General features: G+C 38.1%; 2 long non-coding RNA genes across 2 annotated transcripts in view; both read right to left on the reverse strand.

Moving 5' to 3' along the window:
* Positions 1-780: 780 nt before the first annotated feature.
* On the reverse strand, positions 781-1889 carry LOC114478598 (uncharacterized). The gene is made up of 3 exons (XR_003675881.1): positions 1753-1889; positions 1587-1681; positions 781-1392 (listed from the first exon to the last, which is right to left on the reverse strand). It is a non-coding gene; the product is annotated as an uncharacterized LOC114478598 (long non-coding RNA).
* Positions 1890-3327: 1438 nt separating this feature from the next.
* The window catches only part of LOC114478427 (uncharacterized), a 33793-nt gene continuing 16941 nt past the window's right edge, over positions 3328-20179 (reverse strand). The window contains exons 2-3 of the long non-coding RNA XR_003675856.1: positions 3612-3669; positions 3328-3535 (exon numbers count right to left, since the gene is read on the reverse strand). This is a non-coding gene — a long non-coding RNA (uncharacterized LOC114478427). The remainder of the gene's footprint in view (positions 3536-3611; positions 3670-20179) is intronic.

Consider the following 20179-nt stretch of genomic DNA (forward strand, 5'->3'; position numbering starts at 1 on the left):
TCACTCAATGAAGCCAAAACTCATGAATATCAGCTGTTCTCTGTGAAAGCTCTCTGTAATAATTCTTTAGCTTACTGGAGATTTAAATATACAAATGTTGTCACGGTTCTGGCTGTGATCCTGTTTTCCCTGTGGGTTCCCTCCCCCTTCGTTTTTCTGTGTGTGTCTTTGGGGGGCGTGGCCTCTGCAATCAAGCATCTGTCTACTCACACCTGCAACTCAACTGCTCATCAGTTGCAGTACAAAAGCTCGGGTTTCTGCTCTACTCCTCACCAGATTATTCAGTCTACTCAAGTGGCAGAAATCATCGGCTGCGCTAAACCTTTTTTTTTAGAGTTAATTCCCTGTGTTTCCTCTCCTGTCTCCACTGGTGACATCTCCTCCAAGCCTGCTTTCCTCCTAACCTCTCCACAACCCTATGCCTGCCTGCAGGATCGGATTTACTCCATCGACCTCCTCCATCTGCCGTCCAGTCTGCCGTTCATACCCCGACTTTGCAATAAAACCTCAAGTTCCTCAATTCAGCTGTCTGGTCTGCATTTGGGTCTACATTCATATCGTAATAAATGTAATACAGCAAGCTCAGTCTGAAAAGGTGTGATCATCTTTAAATAAAGGACAACAGGTCTAAACCAGCCATGTTTATTACACCTCTAAATCTAACAAAATGCATCATTCAATAATTAAATTATATTATTAAAAATACAAACACAGAAAGCCATAAACAAACCTCAGGAGCACAATCACGAGTGCTAATCACTCCTTAAATAGTGAGGGGAATCAGGAAGATGGGCTTCACCTGTGGGAGAACAGAAGGAGAACAGAGATCTACACATGCACTTCAAGACGTTCCATACACATGAAGGAACCATAGTCCACACACAGACACAGTAAACCAGGAGAAACAGTTACAACAAAATAAATCAGGAGCTGAAATCAAACATAAACAGATTCCTCAGAAAAGAACAATAAACCTATGAGAGCACAGAATCAACTGAACATAAAACATAAACACACCCACAGATCAAGACAAGATTGGATTTAATCAAAGGCAGCATCAAAGAGAAGTCTTCAGCTTTCATTTAAAGAAATTGTTTCAGATATGTAGAGCTTAAAATCTGAACGCTAAGAGATCCAAATGGTTCCTAAGCTAGCAGCAGAACAGTTCAGCTAATGATGCAATTAATCACAAGTTCATCACAGAAAAATCTTAAAATATTGTCTAGCTCTAAAATAAATGCAAATAAACTCAATGATGTCATCAGCTTCAGAAGAAAAGCTTCAGAGGTTGCAGTCATCAGTTGACAGTTCTTGATTTTCTTCCTTTGCAGGTTTCTTCTTCCATCTCAGTTTCAGTTCAGGCTGACCGTATTTCTGCAGCTGTGCAGTGAGCTGAAAATCAACAAAAAGGCGTAAAACATTGAGAATAAAAGAAAAGAAACATGTTCTCAGCAAACAGCAGATCATTTGAGCCTTTGACTTGTGTTTGGAGGAGACATGTGGGATGTAGGATCATTTCTACGTCTTTTCTGCAAATGGAATGTTCTGGTGTATCTTAATGATGAAAAGAGATGTTAAACATGAACCTGCTGGAGAATGTAGTCGCTGACGGCTGGATCAGAAAGGTCGGCGTCACTCTGTATCTTCATCCTCACCATCTGCATCTTGACTTCAGGAACATCTGATGACAAACCCAAAGTGTCATCACTGTCTGAGAACGCACACAAGTGTTTGAGATGTATTTAATCTTACCTTCATAGCAGATAAAGACAAACTTTTCAGTACATGCAGCGTTATACCAGAAATGTTCCTGTGTCTCAAAGACACAATGACCATCAGTGAGATATTCATCTGGTTGATAAAAGTTCCAGTTTTTGAACGAGCTGTTGCTTCCATCAGACCAGCTCCACGGTTGTCGGTACAAGCCAAACCATGTAGGGCTATCTACATCTACCATAATGTCTGATTCTTCCTGAGCGTTCTCCACCATCGCCAGATCTTTGTGGTTGGCCCTGCAGTAGGACTGGGCTTCCTCCCATGAGGACTTAATTCTTTTTAAAGTGTAGATCTTCTGGCCTGGGGGGTTGGAATCTACAGGAGAGAAAGTAAAGATGATGTAACATAAGAGATAAAAATATATATATATTTATCTCCATTTTTCTTTTTCTACATAACAAATCAAAACAAAGAATAGAAAGTGGCTACCTTCAAACAACCCTAAGAATCTAATTGGCCACCCCCACCACAGGCACAGATCATCAACACTGGAGCGCAGTCACTGTGGGACGGGATTGGTCAGTTGGTGGCTCTAAAACCCAGCTGTGCATGTCTCTGTTTCTCACACCTTTTCTGTTTTTGTGACTTTCTTTGTAACAAGAACATTTGAAAACAATGGTGTCCAAATAACGGCTTGCGAGTCAACTGCGGCCATTTTCGATTGTTCCATGGACGGAACTTAAAAATATGACAAACATCCATCCATTTATTTTCCAAGCAGCTTGTTCCTGTACAGGGTCATGGGGGTTGGCTGGTGCCTATCTTAGCTGTCATTGAGCCCTGGGTGGGGGTACACCTTGGACATAGTGCTGGTCCATTGCAGGGCTAACACACACACACACACACACACACACAGACAACCACTCAGTCCTATTCACTCCTATGAGCAAATTAGACACTAAACCACATTACAGTCATGTTTTTGGAGGGTGGAGGAAACCAACGCAAGTACAAGGAGAACATGCAATCTCCACACTGAAAGAACCCAACTGTCCCTTGAACCCAAGACCTTCTTCTGTGAGGCAGATGTACTAACCACTACACCACTGTGCGGTGCCCTGGCCCTAAACACAAAATGTGCTTTGGGACGACTTTTGCTGGTTCACCAACAGACAATATATGCTATGCTAACTACTCAATGCTCACTATACTGTACCTCCTTATTCACATTTCTCTCAATTCAAGACCCTTTGCATTTTCATAATTGTCCCTCTGTGAAAGAATTTTGGACACCCCTTGTTTAGGTGATATGTAACAGATGACCACTTATTGTATAGATGTAGCTTCTTTAGGAAATGTTTCAGACTAATTACCAGGAAGATTATAAAAAAGTTTTTTTTTTTTTTTTTTTTACCATCAAAACAGATGATGTCTCTTTTTTTATAACAGGGTAAATCATTCCACGTCCCTCTAACTACCACAACACAGTACTGTTTGTTTTGAAAGTGACGTGGTCGATCATCTTCCCAGTTACTGTAATAAGTAAAGCTTGGTTTTTCAGTTGCTGACCATCTCCAGGAGTTTGTGGCATTGCCCAAAGTTTCTTTCCAGGATTTGGGATCATCCCTCAAACCAATCCACGCTTGTGCTGAGGCCACGCTGGGTCTCTTTAACTTCTGGATGTCCTCCATGCTTTCAAAGGTTGCCAGGTCCTTGTATTTGTCTCTGCAGTAACTCTGGGCATCAGCCCAGCTCATCCTCATGTTCACATAGTGATATACACGATGGAGGGCGGTAGAACTAAAGGTAAAGCCAAACCCTGAAAGCAGCACATGAAGAAATCAGTCACATTTAGCTCCAAAGGAACAAGATTTCTAAAGAAATCAGACTCTTACCAAGATGAATGAGCACCACAATCACTCTGTAGTCCATGTGTGATTCCTCTCTCTCACTCTGGGAAACAAACAATAGTAATTATTACTTCTGTGATTTACATACTAGATATTGTACTGGAGTAAAGGTGGACTTGTAATAAATGATGGACTTTTATGATAAAGTACGTCTACATCAGGAGGAGATGTGGTAGTTATTTTGGTAGTGGACCTGTTTTTTAAGTAAGTAAGTAAATAAATGTTATTTATATAACACCTTTCATAGATAGAAATCACAAAGTGCTTTACAGTAAAAACACAGTGCTTCAGAAAACACAATAAACAGTGATTTACAAAGATAAAATACAAGACAGTCCTTCAAAATAAGGCAATAAAAAATACAATGTTAACACCAAGTTAATAAAAGAAGTGAATTAAAGGCTTGTCTGTATAAAAGTGTCTTTAGCTGCATTTTAAAGGCGTTTTGTCTGGTGACGATTCAAAGCTGACTTGTTTAAACAAATAAAAAGGCTGTTGCAGTATTCCAAACGTGAAGAGAGAAAAGCATGGTGTTAGTGTTCAGTTTGTGTTCCTGTGTTGTGTTTGCTGCCTGGTTTATGTTTAAGTGACAGAATGGGACGTCCTCACCAAAAATTGGTAGTAACATTGATAAACCTCTCACTTTTATCTGGGTCTGTCTCCAGCTTTTTTAAACATGTGATAATAAACCCCATTCTTAAAAAACCCAATCTTCATCCATGGGAGCCTATAAACTACTGCCCCATATCTAAGCTTCCCTTCATGTCTAAAATCATGGAGAAAATGGTTGCTAAGCAGCTAACCTCATACATGGAACAGCATGATATTTATGATAAACATCAACATGTTTTTAGATCAATCCACTCCACTGAAACTGATCTTCTGAAAGTTTCTAGTGACGTGATGATGTCACTGACTCTGGTCGTTACACAGTTTTAGTTTTACTTGATCTGATGCTGCCTTTGATACTGTAGATCATAGTATACTGGTTGATCCACTTACATCTGAGATGGTTTTCTGGTACTGTTCTCCAATGGTTTACCTCTTACATTAATGGAAGAACCTTTAATGTTACTATTAATGATGTTATGTCCAATATGTCCAACCTGTCATGTGGAGTAGCCCAGGGCTCTGTTCTGGTTCCTGTTTAGTTTTTAATGTATCTGATGCCTCTTGGTCGGTTGATCCGTGGTTTTAAAAATGTGTCTTATCATTTTTATGCTGATGATATTCAGTTGTACTGTTCCTTTAATGACTCAGAGTTTCACTTTTTATCTGAGTTCATAGATTGTATATCCTGTATCAAAAACTGGTTGTTATCAAATGATCTCCAGATAAATTCTAATAAAACATGAACTCTGATCATCTGATAAAAAGATCCTCTAATTAAAAACTCTCTTGGTGATCTGGGCTCATCTGTTAAAACCAGCCTCAGAAACCTTGGGGTTGTTTTTGATCAGTTCATGTCTTTGGAGGGACACTGTCGTCAATTGACTAAAAACTGTTTTTACCACCTGAGAAATATCTCTAAAGTGAGGCATCTTTAATCAAAATCAGATCTAGAACTGGTCATACACACATTTATATCATCTCGTATTGACTACTGTAATTCTGTTTTTACTTGTTTTAATAAGTCGACCCTAAACAGACTCCAGATCGTTCAGAAGCTGCTGCCAGACTTTTAACTGGTGCTTCTAGAACATCCCATATTACCCCATTCTTGCTACTCTGCACTGGCTTCCAGTTAAGTTTAGAATAGATTATAAAATATTAGTTCTCACGTTCAGAGCATTACATGGTCAGGCCCCTAAATATATCTCAGACTTGTTGTACCCCTACTCATCAGGGCGATGCCTTCGGTCTTCAGGTCAGGGTCTCCTAAAGAGGAGGAGACCTGGCGTTCCAGGCTGTAGCTCCCAGACTCTGGAATAACCTGCACCAGTCTCTCAGGGAGCTCAACTGTGTGGTCACTTTTAAAAAACTGCTGAAGACTACACTTTACAGTAAAGCTTTTAGTTACTGGATTTTAATTTTCATTTATCCTTTAATGTTGCTGTTCTTATGATATTTATGCACTCTTGTTTTATTATTCTATTGTGTTGCACGAGTGGTGGGCAGCCTGTACTGGCTGATGAGGACGTCACCACATTTAAAAGGCAGCGCTGCTGTCAGGCTGATGTTCATTAACCTTGACAGCAGCAGCAGCGACTTTGTCCCAATAGAAAACTCTGTCTCTGAATCCGTTTGTACATTTGTGATCTCTGTTGATTATTATTTTGGTTAAGCTTGTCGCCTATATATTTAGTGCACTTTATTCCTCTTATTATACATAGTCTGATTACCTGCGTTTTTGTGCAGTTTTCTGTTTCTTAGTTTATGTTTGTTTATTGTAGTTTTGTACCTGCTGGGCAGGCCTTTTTTTGTTAAAAATAAATTTGTGTTATTTATTGGAAATCAATATTAATGGTTTTTGGTGATTGAATTTGATTTTTATGATATTTTTATGTTGCGTCCTGGAACTCCTAGATTGGGGCGTAACACATGGATAATGGAAATTTGGTGTAATAATTATAAAAGTTCGATACATTCCCTTTTTTTACTCCAGAAACGAGCAATCAGAACAATTAACAAAGCTGGATGTTATGATCACTCCAACAAATTATTTCTGCAATCTAATCAGTTAAAACTTTTAGATTTAGTTGAATTTTATACAGTATAACTATTATACAGAGCTAGTAAATCATTTTTACCAGGTAAAATACAAGAATTGTTTGAATGAAGAGAAGGGGAGTATAATCTGAGAGGATGTATGAACTTTAAAGTTCAGATGATGCATTCAACCAGAAAAAGTATGTGTGTCTGTGAGAGGGGTCTGGCTCTGGAACGGGTTGAAGAAAAATTTTAAGCAGTGCCAAACTCTTTACAAATTCAAGAAAAAGTATAAAGAAAGAGTTTTATTACAATATAGTGCAGATGAAGGGCTTTACATTTTGGATCATTATGATAATTTGTAAATTATTCAATCACTGATGTTTGCGGTTGTTTCTTTGTTTCATTGTTAACATCGTCTTCTAACATCGTTACACAACATAGGATGCATATATATTTAAAAAAAATTCTTGTGTAAAGTTAATCCCTAGATATACTTAAAATTAGCTAATATAGTAAATGGATAGGAGCTAGTGTAAATATGGTATTAGATTGCTGGCCTGAACGGCTGATCAGAAAGAGAACACTTTCAGAGAAGTTAGTACTATATCCTGATATAAATCCAAAATATTTTAAAATGAACAGAATAACTGGGAGAGATTCTTTAGCCTTTGGCAATAGATCGTCAGCATATAGTAAAACCTTATGCTCCGTTGTTCCCCTAAGTATCCTTTAATAGTTCTTCATGTAATGGCCAATGGCTTGATTGCCAAGGCAAATAGCAAAGGCAATAACGGACATCCCCGTCAAGTTGAGCACCCTAGAGGGAAGTAAGATGAGTTCAAACCATAAGTTTGAACAGATGCCTGTGGTTGGACATACAATAATCAATACTATAATTCAAGGGAGGTCTGTGTGTGTGTGTGTGTGTGTGTGTGTGTGTGTGTGTGTGTGTGTGTGTGTGTGTGTGTGTGTGTGTGTGTGTGTGTGTGTGTGTGTGTGTGTGTGTGAGTGTGCGTGTGTGTGTGTGTGTGTGTGTGTGTGTGTGTGTGTGTGTGTGTGTGTGTGTGTCTCCCCGACACGGTGCCAGTTTGACCTGAAACTCGGTCGATGGGTTCCAAATACCCCGAGTGTGTGTATCTGTTATTTTGGAGTAATTTGGTCATTTCAAAATGTTTATTTTAATTTTATTTCACTTCTGGACGGCCCCGAAATGAAACCTATTCAACTTTTGACCTCAGGGTGTGAGGGGGCGCTAGCGCACCATGTGTTGAGAGACGACTTCCGGCATCCATTTTGAAGGCGAAACAGATGAACTGTGAATCAACTGCTATTCATCCACGTTCCAAATACCCCGAGTGTCTGCATCTGTTATTTTGGAGTAATTTGGTGACACAAAACGGTCAAAACATTAATTTTATAATTACGGCTCCCTCGGTAAGAGTGCGCCACTTCCGGTTCCGGGTTCATGACGTCACCGTGTCGCAGTTGTTTGAGTTAAAAAAAAAAAAGGTCGATATTAAGAAGGTTTTTGTACCGATAAAAGTCATTTAAGTTAATATTTCATAGTTATTTAATATTATTCCCGTGATTCCAAACTTACTTTAAATCTCGGGTCACAGACTTCACTTCCTCCTTCGTCTCCATGAGTGTGGGCGGTGCCTGTGCTGATGGTCGTTACCTTATCACAAACATTCTGCTTCTTCAGACAGAGGAATGTAACGTTTTTGTGAGCGGATGGGTCCTCTATGATTATTGTTTGTTCTGCGCAACAGTGAGTCTTTCTTCTCATATTCTACTATGTGCTAAGAAAGATGCTAGCAGCTGCAATGTAAACAAACAAACACACACACACACACACACACACACACGGCTGATGCGTGTGCGTGCGTGCACTACATCGGGGTGTACATGGTGAACTCACACAGAGCCGTTTTTGCGACTTTGGTGTTGCAAAACGTTTATTTTTGTGGTCTCTCTTTTTTACACACACACACACACACACACAGGCACTCAGCACTGGCGCCCCTCAGGGGTGTGTTCTCTCCCCACTGCTATTCTCCCTCTACACCAATGACTGCACCTCAGGGGACCCCTCTGTGAAACTCCTGAAGTTTGCAGACGACACCACCGTCATCGGTCTCATCAGGGACGGGGACGAGTCTGCCTTCAGATGGAGGTGGAACAGCTGGATCTCTGGTGCAGTCAGAACCATCTGGAACTGAACCCGCTCAAGACTGTGGAGATGACAGTGGACTTCAGGAGAAATCCCCCCCCACTCACCCCCCTTACCATTCTGAATAGCAAAGTGTCTACCGTGGACTCCTTCAGGTTCCTGGGATCCACAATCTCACAGGACCTGAAGTGGACCTCCCACATAGACACAACCAGGAAAAAGGCACAGCAGAGGAAGTACTTCCTGCGTCAGCTGAGGAAGTTCAACCTGCCCCAGGAGCTGCTGATAATGTTCTACACCTCCATCATTCAGTCTGTTCTGTGCACCTCCATCACTGTCTGGTTTGGATCTTCAACCAAACTAGACAAACACAGACTACAAAGGATAGTCAGGACTGTAGAAAAGATCATTGGTGTTGATCTGCCCTCCATCCAAGACTTATACCTGTCCAGGGTCAGGAAATGGGCAGGTAGCATCACTGCAGACCCCTCCCACCCTGCACACAATCTGTTTAAACTCCTCCCCTCCGGCAGACGCTACAGATCACTGTACGCCAAAACTACCCGCCATAAAAACAGTTTCTTCCCCCAGGCTGTCACTGTGATCAATACTAAACAGTCATAGAGAGTCAGACCTGTTTCTGTTACTGTGAAATAACCTGGAACTAAACATAACAACCCTGGATCAACCTGTCACTGTAAATGTTCATGTACATAATATTTTCATTTAAATGTTCTCCTGCACTACTCATCAATGCACTACTGCACTATTATCTTATTATTATTATTATTGTATTTTTATTATCTTTCTTTTCTATTATTTTCCTTCTTTTTATCTTTTTTTATTTATTTTTTATTTTTTTATACTATTATTATTATTATTATTATTATTATTATTATCTTGTTATTTTATCGAGTTTGCACATTCTAGTCTAACTACTGTTTATATTTATACTTATGTTTATACTTATTATCATCTTTTCTAGTTGATTGTTTATTATTGAATGTTTTCACTATTGGAGAGAGCACAGTTGACCGAGTCAAATTCCTCGTGTGTACAACATACACTTGGTGAATAAAGATGATTCTGATTCTGATTCTGATTCTGATGTGGTTTAAGAGACCGATTTTGGATTTTCTTGTGTTTTGGTGGTTTATGAGGCCACACCTAACGCTACATCTGGTGAACTTAAAAGACATATCAAAAATTTTGATTTTTTTTTAGCAGAACACAAATCTGACTTCAAAATCATTATTTCTCTTTTAGAAAAATATGTGACATATCACAGGGTTATGAGGACATGGTTTATGTGACCAACAGTGTTTATGAGACCTGTTTACATGTAACACAAACACAAACCAGGTTATGGTTTAAGAGGACTAACAAACATTATAAGGCCTGTAACACACGTGTGTGGAGGTGGTGCTGCTGCTCTGCACCCTCCCCCTCACAAGCCACATCTCAAATGAGGAAAATAAAAAATAAAAGTTAATAGCAAGGTTAGCATATGTTACAAGTCAAAGCAAACTGATCCCTGCCTCTGATGCTCTCTGCTGCTGTCCCCCTAGCAGGAGGTCCTTCTACCAGTCTACTGCCAGTCTGCTCTGGCTGCTGAGCAGCGACAAACCAAAACTGCAACCGACAGCGTTGGTACGTGTGAAGCTCATCATGTGCTGATTGTTTGCATTATTTGTTTATTAATTTCAAGATTATGAGAGAGAATAGTGGCTTTAGACGCTAAGCTATTGTTTGATCTTTTGTTTACTCTAAGCAGCACGTGTTAGGGAATTTTCCATTGTTAATATGCAGTGGGCGGGGCTCTACACTAATTTTTCCAGTGGTGGCACTAGTGAGACTAACTTTCTCAGTTGGTTGCACCAGCACAGAGTTTGGTCGTATCAGGGGGGGATGTACAGTATATCCATGCATGCTGATGAATAGTTGACTTAACTAATGTACCGTAGTTTTGTATGAAGTAAAGATTGTCAATGAGTCGAGATATATTTGCTAAATGTTTTAATGTTTTTGTGTCAATATTATTTTTTTCTGCAACAAGCAGTGGCTGAAATAACAGGTTGTTTATTTTATATAATTTTAAAAGAAGACGTAACTTTTTTCAAAAAAATAACAGCAAAGCATAACAGGTTACATAGATTCTGTTTTTTCATTTTGCAGAAATGCTGTACTTTAATTAAGTTAACAGTAACATAACCAACTTAGCATCAGCATTGTTTCACCATGAATTAAATTGAGAGGGTCCAGCTCTGATAGTGGGGTCTCCTAACCCTCTTCCCCTGGTCAGGGGTCTGTAACCTTTACTCTACAAGGAACCATTTAACCTCATCTCACCTGGATTAAAGTCCTCCTGGAGCCATAAATACCTTCTCTATGAAGACAATACAGTAAATTAAATTATATACATTTAAAATTATGTAGAATAATGTTTGTTTTAATTTGTTGTGATTTATATTGATCATGTAAATGGAAACTTAAAAATAGTTCACAATAAAATAAAACTCAGTAATTGCACAACGTCATTTATTTTAGGTTAACAAAATGTTATATCTTGATTTTATTTGTCATTAATAGCCTCTGTAAAAAATAACTTTAGTTCAATCAATTTTTTTAAAGCTATAGGGAGCCATTGCAGAAGAGTCAAAGGGCCACATTAGGCTCCAGAGCCGCAGGTTGCAGACCACTGGCCTGGGAGAACCACAGCTGAACATCTGTCCTGGTATCATAGTCCATCAGTTCTCGACCCTCCATGATGATTCTGATGAGCGTGTACGCACTGAGCTCAGCACGTTTTTCCTTTTTACTGCTGCTCACAATGTGAGCGTGAACTCAGTGTAGGACTCGTTATTCCTGGCTCCACCACGCGCACTCCAAAGGAGCACATTGGTGTTTATACTCGTTGCATTCACCGTTGCAATACCCACAGCAAAGTTGCGTGAGCGTGCTCGGCTTTGCAGTCATGATAAGGCCACACCAAACCTTTGGTTTAGAAGATCCTGAGTGGCATCGAAGCAATGTTTTGTCTATAGACAGGTAGACTAAATTCTGTAAATTGTAAATGTGTTGGACCTGCCCATATTTGGGCATGACTCAAACCTATGGCATTATCTGTGTGCTTTCCCCAGAGGACAGACACTTCAGAATTGAAGGGAGCATCAGAACATAATGTTTTTTTTTTATTTTTTATTTATTTATTCAGTTCATTTCCGACATGGTTGCATTCACAGAAATTCATTTGACATTCAGAGCAAAATCACATCATTGTTTTTTTTTTTTTTTTTTTTTTTTTTTTTTGTCCTTTTTCATGCCGGAAAGGGCGACGGAAAAAAGCATTATGCTTATCCAGATCCGTCCCCTAATTTGAACACAGATAATTTTACATCCAACCTCGTTTCTTCCTTTTTTTTTTTTTTTTTTGTCCTTTTTTATGTGATGTGTTCTCGTCTGCAGTCATTGTTCCTGTTGTTACTCCTCTTCACTGTCCTTTTTCTCCGTATCTCCTCGAGCTTTCTTTTCCAGTCGTTTACGTTCCTCCAACTCTCCAAACGTAAAGTTCTTCTTCTTTCAAAGAACCTTCATATCCTCTGAAAGTCGCCTCAGCTTACGATGTATCAGAAAGGCACATACACATACACATACCCCCATCATTAGCAGGCCAAAGATCATGACTCCTAGCAGATAGATGTCCTCCACATCTTCCACTGTCAGCTGGGAGAGACAGAGCATCTGGCTTCTCCCTCATGCATCCATGACATATCCACCTGGGTATGTGTCCTTTGGACACGGTATTTCGTGCTGAAGCAATTGCCTCGTTGAGAAAATTTTGTCAATGGCGCTCAATGACCAGTTGATGAGTTCCATGTCGTTGCTGTAGAGTTCAATGGAGAGTTGACTTGAGATCTGTATGTGTGTAGAAATGTCCTCCTTGTTTTCTCCTTAAATTGTTTCAGATTAATGGACTGTTGTGTCTCTGCGTCAAGGCTGTTCCAGAGGTTCATGGCTCTATACACAGTACTATGTTTGCCAACGTTTGATATGATCCTGTTTGGTCTAAACACATTATTATGTCTGAATTCGTAGGGATTTTGATTGTATGTGAAACGTTTTTGTATTCGTTGTGGTAGTTTTTTAGATGAAGCCCTAAATGCGTGTATTTGTGTGTTGTAGTGTATTATTTCTTGCAGTTTTATTTATTTTGCCTTCTCAAATAAATCGTTTGTGTGTGTGTTGTGTGGTACTTTATGTAAAATTCTTATAGCTTTTTTTTGTTGTTTAAATAGTGGTTCAAGATACGTTTTGTAGTTATTACCCCATATTTCGGAGCAGTAATTTAAGTGCGATGCTATGAGTGAAGAATAGATTGTTTTAAGTGATTTGGTATGTAGGATTTGTTGAAGCTTCCATAGGATGTAACTGCTTTTAGCAACTTTGTTTTTAACTATTTGTATATGTTTTTTCCAGGTCAGCTTGTCGTCCATCCACACTCCTAGTACCCTATATTCTTTTACTTCTTCTATTATTTCCATGTTTAGTTTCATTCTTATATCTACCGTTTTTTTTCTCTTTCCGAAATTGATGAATTTTGTTTTACTGACGTTTAGGGCTAGTTTATTTACATCTAACCAAGTTTGAATTTTTGATAGTTCTTCATTTGTTGACTCTATTAGAGTTTTAATGTCTTTGCCTGTGCATAGAATGGTTGTGTCATCTGCAAACAATGTTAGTTTGAGGCAATTTGAGACTTTGAAAATGTCGTTTATGTATAGAATGAACAGTTTTGGCCCTAAAATTGAACCCTGAGGAACACCACATTGTATGGTTTGGCATTTTGATGTGTGTTCTTCAAAGTCAACATATTGTTTCCTATTTGTCATATAGCTTTTAATCCATTTTAAGGCGTTGTACTTTATTCCGTAATTTTGAAGCTTTTCTTCTAGAATATCATGATTAATTGTGTCAAAGGCTTTTTTTAGGTCCAGAAAAATTCCGAATACAAATAGTTTTTTTTCTAATGCTTCTCTTATATTCTCCGTGATGTCAATTATAGCCATTGCTGTTGAACGTCCTTTTCTAAATCCATATTGTCCTTCATGTAGTATATTATTGTCTTCTATAAATTTGTCGAGTCTGTTCATGAACAGTTTTTCCAGAATTTTTGATAATTGTGGTAATATTGATATAGGTCGATAATTAGTAAAATTCCATTTTTCTCCACCCTTGTAAATCGGACTGATTTTTGTAATTTTCATCTTTTCTGGGAAAACACCATTCTTGAATGATAGATTACTTATATGTGTTAATGGCGGGGTTATTTCAGCTGTTATGGTTTTTATTAGACTCATAGTTAGATTATTAACGTCTCTGGATTTTTTTGAGGTACTGGTAGTGATTATTCTCTCCACCTCTGCTTCTGTTACTTCTTCAAGTACAAGGTACTTATCAATGTCTTTCTTCTCATTGTCAAAATAGTTCCATTTAAGTGTTGGGTGTTTATTTATCTCTTTCTCTATGTCTTTTCCAGTATTTATGAAAAAACTGTTGAGTTCTTGTGCTATTATGTTTTTATTGTATTCTTTTACATTGTTTATTATAAAATGGTCTGCATTTTTTTTCTTTGCATTTGCGCATGGTTATGTTGTTTATTATTTCCCACAACTTTTTGTTTTTGTTTTTATTCTCTTTTAATTGTTTTTCATAATATTTTCTTTTTTTTTCTCTAAGTAAATTATTAACTTTGTTTCTGTATTTTTTATAACGTATTTCTGCTTTTAATGTTTTTTCTGTTATATATTTTTTATATAATATGTTTTTCTTTTTGAATACGTTGGCTATTTTCTTATTAATTCATGGTACATTGTTTATTTTACTTTTGGTTGTTATTTGTTTCAAAGGGCAGCATTTATCGTATATTGTCGTTATTGTGTCTGTAAATGTGTCATACGCTGTATCTACATCTCCTTCCTTGAAGACAGTTTCTCACGTCTCTCTTTTTATCTGTTGTTTAAAGTTTTCTAGTTGTTTTTCTCCTTCCAGTCTCCTGTATGTCTGTGTGTTATGATTTTCACGGTTCTTCTTCTCTTTTGTGTTTAGTATCATAAATATTGGTAAATGATCAGAAATGTCATTTATTAATATACCACTCTTTACATCTGTGTTTTGTATGTTTGTGAAGATGTTATCTATCAGTGTTGAGCTGTGTTTATTAATTCTGGTTGGTTGCGTTATGAGAGGTTTTAATCCATTTGTGTACATGCAATTGGTGAAGTTTTCAATGTGTGTATTTTTTAAAGGATTTAAAATGTTTATATTGAAGTCTCCACATATCAGTAATCTCTTATTTTTAATTTCTTCTATCATTTTAGTTAGTTTCTCATTAAATATGTCTATTTTACAGTCAGGTGCACGATACAAACAGCAGATTATTATCTTACGTCCCTCTGGACTTGTAATTTTCACTGTTATACATTCCATTACTTCTTCCACAGTTAAACTCAAAGACTCTATAATCTCCATCTCTATATTTTCTTTTATGAATAGTGCTACCCCTCCTCCTGGCTTATATAATCTGTTCTTATAGACAAATTTATATCCTTTTATCATAAAATCCATGCCTTTTTTTTCTGTCATCCAAGTTTCTGACAGTGCTATTATATCAAACCTATACAAAGTAGAGATATAATCCTTAATGTCTTCAAAATTTGCATACATACAGTGAACAAGTGACAGACCTTTTTCGTTCTTATTTTCCACTTTGAAGTCATTCTCTGTGTAGTAATGGCTGTTCGTGTATTGTTTCCAATGTGAAAAGTTGTTTGGGTCCACTTCGTCTACTTGATTAATTTCCCGTTGTTGATGTTGATGATGTTGTGGATGATTTTTAGTGATTCTGTCCATATCCATGACTTTTATCAGTGTTCTTGACTTTTAGGCACCTCATTCGTATTTTTCCAGGTCTTCCATCCTTTGGAGTAGAACGGGTTTTCCATTTTCTCCTCCTGGAGGTGTGATGTAAATCCTGCAGCCTCTGGTCCAAGTTTTCACAATTTTTCCTCCTTTCTTCAGTTGGCGTGCTTTCCATGCGATACTTGCATTCTGCTTCGTCAGGTTCTCGTTCATAAACACCATCGTTCCCACAAGTTTTCTTCCTTGTTTCATTATTTCAGCTTTATATTTCACGTTGGTAAATGTAATTTTCACATCTCTGGTGTCTTTGCGTTTTGGCAGCAGCTGGCAGTAGTTGATGTTGTCTGGGTTCACTTCAATACCTTTCGAGTCCAGGTAATCAATCACCTGTTCTTCAATCGATTTTTCGTCTTCGATGGTCGGATCCTCTGTTTGTCTTGTTGCACTGGCGTAGCTCCTTGGCCTTATCTTTAGGCCCGTGATGATGACATCCTTTTCTCTTTCTTTTCTTTCCAAATCTTCAACCCTCGCATCCAGCGTTTTTATCTTTTCAGCATTCTTTACATTTTCTTCTTTCAGTACCTTGACATCATTCTCCAGTATTTTCAATGATTTCTCCAGGGCATTCGTCATGTTCTCCATCTTTGTAGATAGTTCCTGTCTTAAGGACGTCAAATCCTGTCTCATGTCCTTAATCATTTCTTTAAGCTCTTCTTTGAAGAGCTTAAAGTTCTCTTCCATTTTTGTTGGCATGTTCTGGGCCCAGTTTTCTCTCTCTTCAGATGCAGCTGGTCGCTGCTCGCTGGTAATCAAGGTCGCGTTATCAGACGGGAGTATAGCATTCCCGGAGAGCTCTGAAAACACGTCCGCACTCTTCCTTGGCTCAGGAAGAATGAGTGTACTGATCATTCATTCACTTCTTGATCAAGTAAATAAACCTTTTCAACGCAAGACATCCTGGACTCCTGTCGACTCTCTCCAATGACGTATGGGGCTACATGAGTAAAATCTCTAACAGCACGTAAAGTAGTAGTAATCCTGCTTCTTGAATGGATTGTTTGTTTTTGTTTCTTATTGTTTATGAAAGCTGATAATACAGTAATTGTGTTTTTCCTTTATGATTTGTTAAGGTTATGAACCTGAAACTGAACCTCCTGAATTAACAAAGTTAATTCAAGAATGAAAAGGAAAAGGAACTGAGTTATCTGTGTTTTCTAGGCCTTTCAAGTTTGGCATGTTGAGGAAGAGTACGAAACTTGATAAACACAAGCTGTTGTAAGACAACAGAATTTAGGAAATATAATTTAACATTTAATTGGTAACAGATGACCAAAAAATTGATTGTGCCTGGATTGAATAAAAGTAAAGGTTGAGTACGAGTTAATTTAAATTTTGGCAAAGCTTTAGTTTTGATCCATAAATGTAGATACAAAAGCCGTGTTTTTCACCTTCATCAAATTACTTTAAATATTTAAAAACAATGTCATTCAGTAATTTGATTCAGTAAAACACAGTCAATTGAAGGATCTAGCTTAGCATTCTTATGAAGGTTTCTGTCATAAACACCTGATATTTCTGTGAGTTTAGTGTTGATCAGTAGATCTTATCAAAAATGATTTATTAAATATTAGGCTTTATTGCTGTAAAATAATCATAATATATCAGAAAATGAGGCTCTTGGTGGGCTGAAATAGAAGTTGATTTTAACAAAAGAATCAAGTCATACAGTTCTAAATGTGTTTTGGCCCCCTCTAGGATGTTAGACAAAGGCTTGAGGGGCAGCAACATAAAAAGGACACCACACAATAATATTGTGGCTTATTGGCTTCTTCAGAATCAAAAGTTACTCCAAAGAACTCTACTTAATTTGCTATATTACGCTTTCAAAAGTCTAGTAGAAAATAGACTTTGCAGTGCTGTAGAACACTGATGTCTGTCCACAGAGTGAGATAGTTTTTAAAGAACAAATGAATGGCAGAATTCAAGTTTTTTCACAGTGATTCTTTGAGAATGCAGCTGATGTCATAGTTGCTGGTCAAACTGGGGCCTGTGGTTCTGCGTGCCCGTTGAGCCATCTATTCTCTCTCCAATCTTAAATGCACCTCAGTACCAGGGGACAACTTCTGCCCTCTACCCTCCGGAGCTATCACCGCCCATTACCCTTCTTTTAATTGCACCTTATACATTCACTAACACAATGGAGAGGCACCATAACATGGTGGTTCAGGGGCATTGGGGGGTCTGGCTGGGATCTGGCTTTGTAGTGTCTTTCCGTGCCGTATCCGTCTTGCAGGTTGTAGTGGTTCCTCTCCTCTTTTGCTGCGGCTAAATGCTGGCCTTGTCTCCTGGTAGTCTTGGGGCGGTTATCACGGTGTGTTGACCCTGGGAGCCCCATCGCTTTTGTGTGTGGGAAGGGCACAGTGGTGGGGACACTGGCATCCACGCCAGGGTTGATGCAGTGTTGCGTGGCCCCTCGGGATGGTGTCTGTGGAAAGGTGGCACCTGCTGTCTTGGTTCTCATGCTATCTCGTGGGCGATGGGCCCCGGGCTGCTGTCCTTGTGCCGTCTGGGGCTGGGAGTCCTTCAGGTGTGTTTTTGAAAACCCTATCCTGCATTTCGAGTGGTCTGAAACTTTCTCCATGTCCTCACAGGATCTCTGGAGCTCAGCCAGTCATCTTTTGGTTCTTAGTTACCTCTCTTACCAAGGCTCTTTGTAAGAGAGACCACTGAGCTCTTAGAAAAAAAACACCAACAAACAGCCTTGTCTTGCTACAACTGTCTCCAGCTCTTCTTCAGTTTTTTTGACCTCATGGATCTCATTTTTGTTCTGACATGAGCTGTAAGGCCATATTAATGATTACACGGACTTCGAAACTCTCGGCCCCAATGTAGAAACACGGGTCATATTTAGTGTTAATGTTACTTTTGACAGTAACTAATACTATAATGCAATATTTTTTTAAAGAAATAACGCTGTTACCGTGACAATATGGTGCGTTTGTCCGTTACTTTGCTAGCTACAGTGTACTTCCCGTTTACAGTGGTGCTACATTTTTTTGCGGGATGCCGTGCCAACCACGGTAAAACAGAAGAAGAAGAAGCATTGTCAGCGTATATCTGTTTACATCACGTGCGCCAGTCATGGCGAGTCGATGCGAGAGCAGGATGAGCTTCTCAGAGTAGAAATACGTGCACTATTTTACCAATTTGTCTCCAAAAGATGCATCAGTGAAACTCTAAGCTAACGCTGCTATGGTGGACGTGAGGGATACCTCTGCACCGAAACAACAGCGTATGGATTTTAACAGACTGTGACTGTTATTCAGGGACAGGTCAGCCAAACTATTGCACGGTATGTTGTTGTAAATATGCAGCCTGTTGCTACTGCTGAGTCACTGCTAACAGCAGCTCATTTTGCTTTGTGTAGCTGAGAAAAATGTTGTGAATTAGTTTTTCCATATTTATTTATTTATAAGCATTTTCAACAGCAGAATGTGCACTTGGAATAAGCACAGCTTACTTTACATCACTGTGTTAAGGTTGAAAAATTGCAGTTTTATATTTTGAGCAGTGGTTGTTTTATAGCAGTTTTTGTAAAGCAGAGTTGGTCAAATTTTTTTCCAAATGTTAATTCAGATTGCTTTAATTTATTTATTGTAGATGGTTTTTTGTGTTTATGTTGTACATTGTTGCTAGTTTTTGTACTTAAGCTGTAAGGGAACATTCCAAGGCTAAACACAAGCGTTTTTATGATGCTGAAGCCACTCTTCTCCAAAATTAATGAGCCTTTATGAATTGGCTCCAATGCAAATACACCTCTTCCTATCAATAAATAATTAAATAAACAGTTAATGAAAATAATAAAAAAAAAAAAAGTGAAATTATTAGATGAAAATTTTAAATTATGATAAAAATGACAATCATGAGGGGAAATTCCTAAGATCTGTTAACTCACTCATCAAATATCATCTCAACATTACTGTACAGATTCACAATATTAACTAATATTATTTCCTCAATAAGAAAAGGCATATCTTGATAAAAACATGGTGACATTTGATCCTAAAACTGCTTTTGTCATGCCAATATTTAAAATCATGTAAAACTGTGATGTGACATACTGTATTTTACTGTATTTGTAGTAAAGTATTGGTTCACACTGATTGTGTGTGTGACTGTCTTCATATGCCAAACACTGGTCTCATACACCATGATCATGTAAACACAAAAAACACACAAGCCATAGTGAATCTTAGTCATACACAGAAGCAGTGAGTCAGCATTATTTCAGGTCATTTTAAAGCACTTCCTGTGTTTTAATCTTCACTGACACAGTGTACTGACAAACCTCTTTGACTAAGACTGTGGGACCCTTAACATAAAGTACTTTATTTAACTGTACTACATGTATACCTTTTTATACTAAAACTGAGGCAGTATACTGGTAGTATACTTTTTATATACTATATTTTATATACTTAAGAAAAGTATTCTTTCTACCACAAAGTATTCATATTTAGTATCTTGATCCAAGTACAGAATAAAGTCAAGTCATTGTGCTTACATTTAATTTAGCAGAACAAAAAGGTTTTTCACTACACATTTACTTTGAGATATAACCCCTGTTATAAACTTACATGTTCTAGATCATATAATGCTGGTTTGCTCAGATGCATTGACTTTATGTACCTTAAAAACATACTCAAAAACAGAGAAACATTTGACTTGACATTAATGATCAAGTTCATTGCAGTCTAGTGTACGTACAGTAAGTAGACTGCAATGAGTTAACTTTAAGAAGCATATTTCA

This window comes from Gouania willdenowi, chromosome 16 (assembly GCF_900634775.1).
Source record: "Gouania willdenowi chromosome 16, fGouWil2.1, whole genome shotgun sequence".
Lineage (NCBI taxonomy): Eukaryota > Metazoa > Chordata > Actinopteri > Blenniiformes > Gobiesocidae > Gouania > Gouania willdenowi.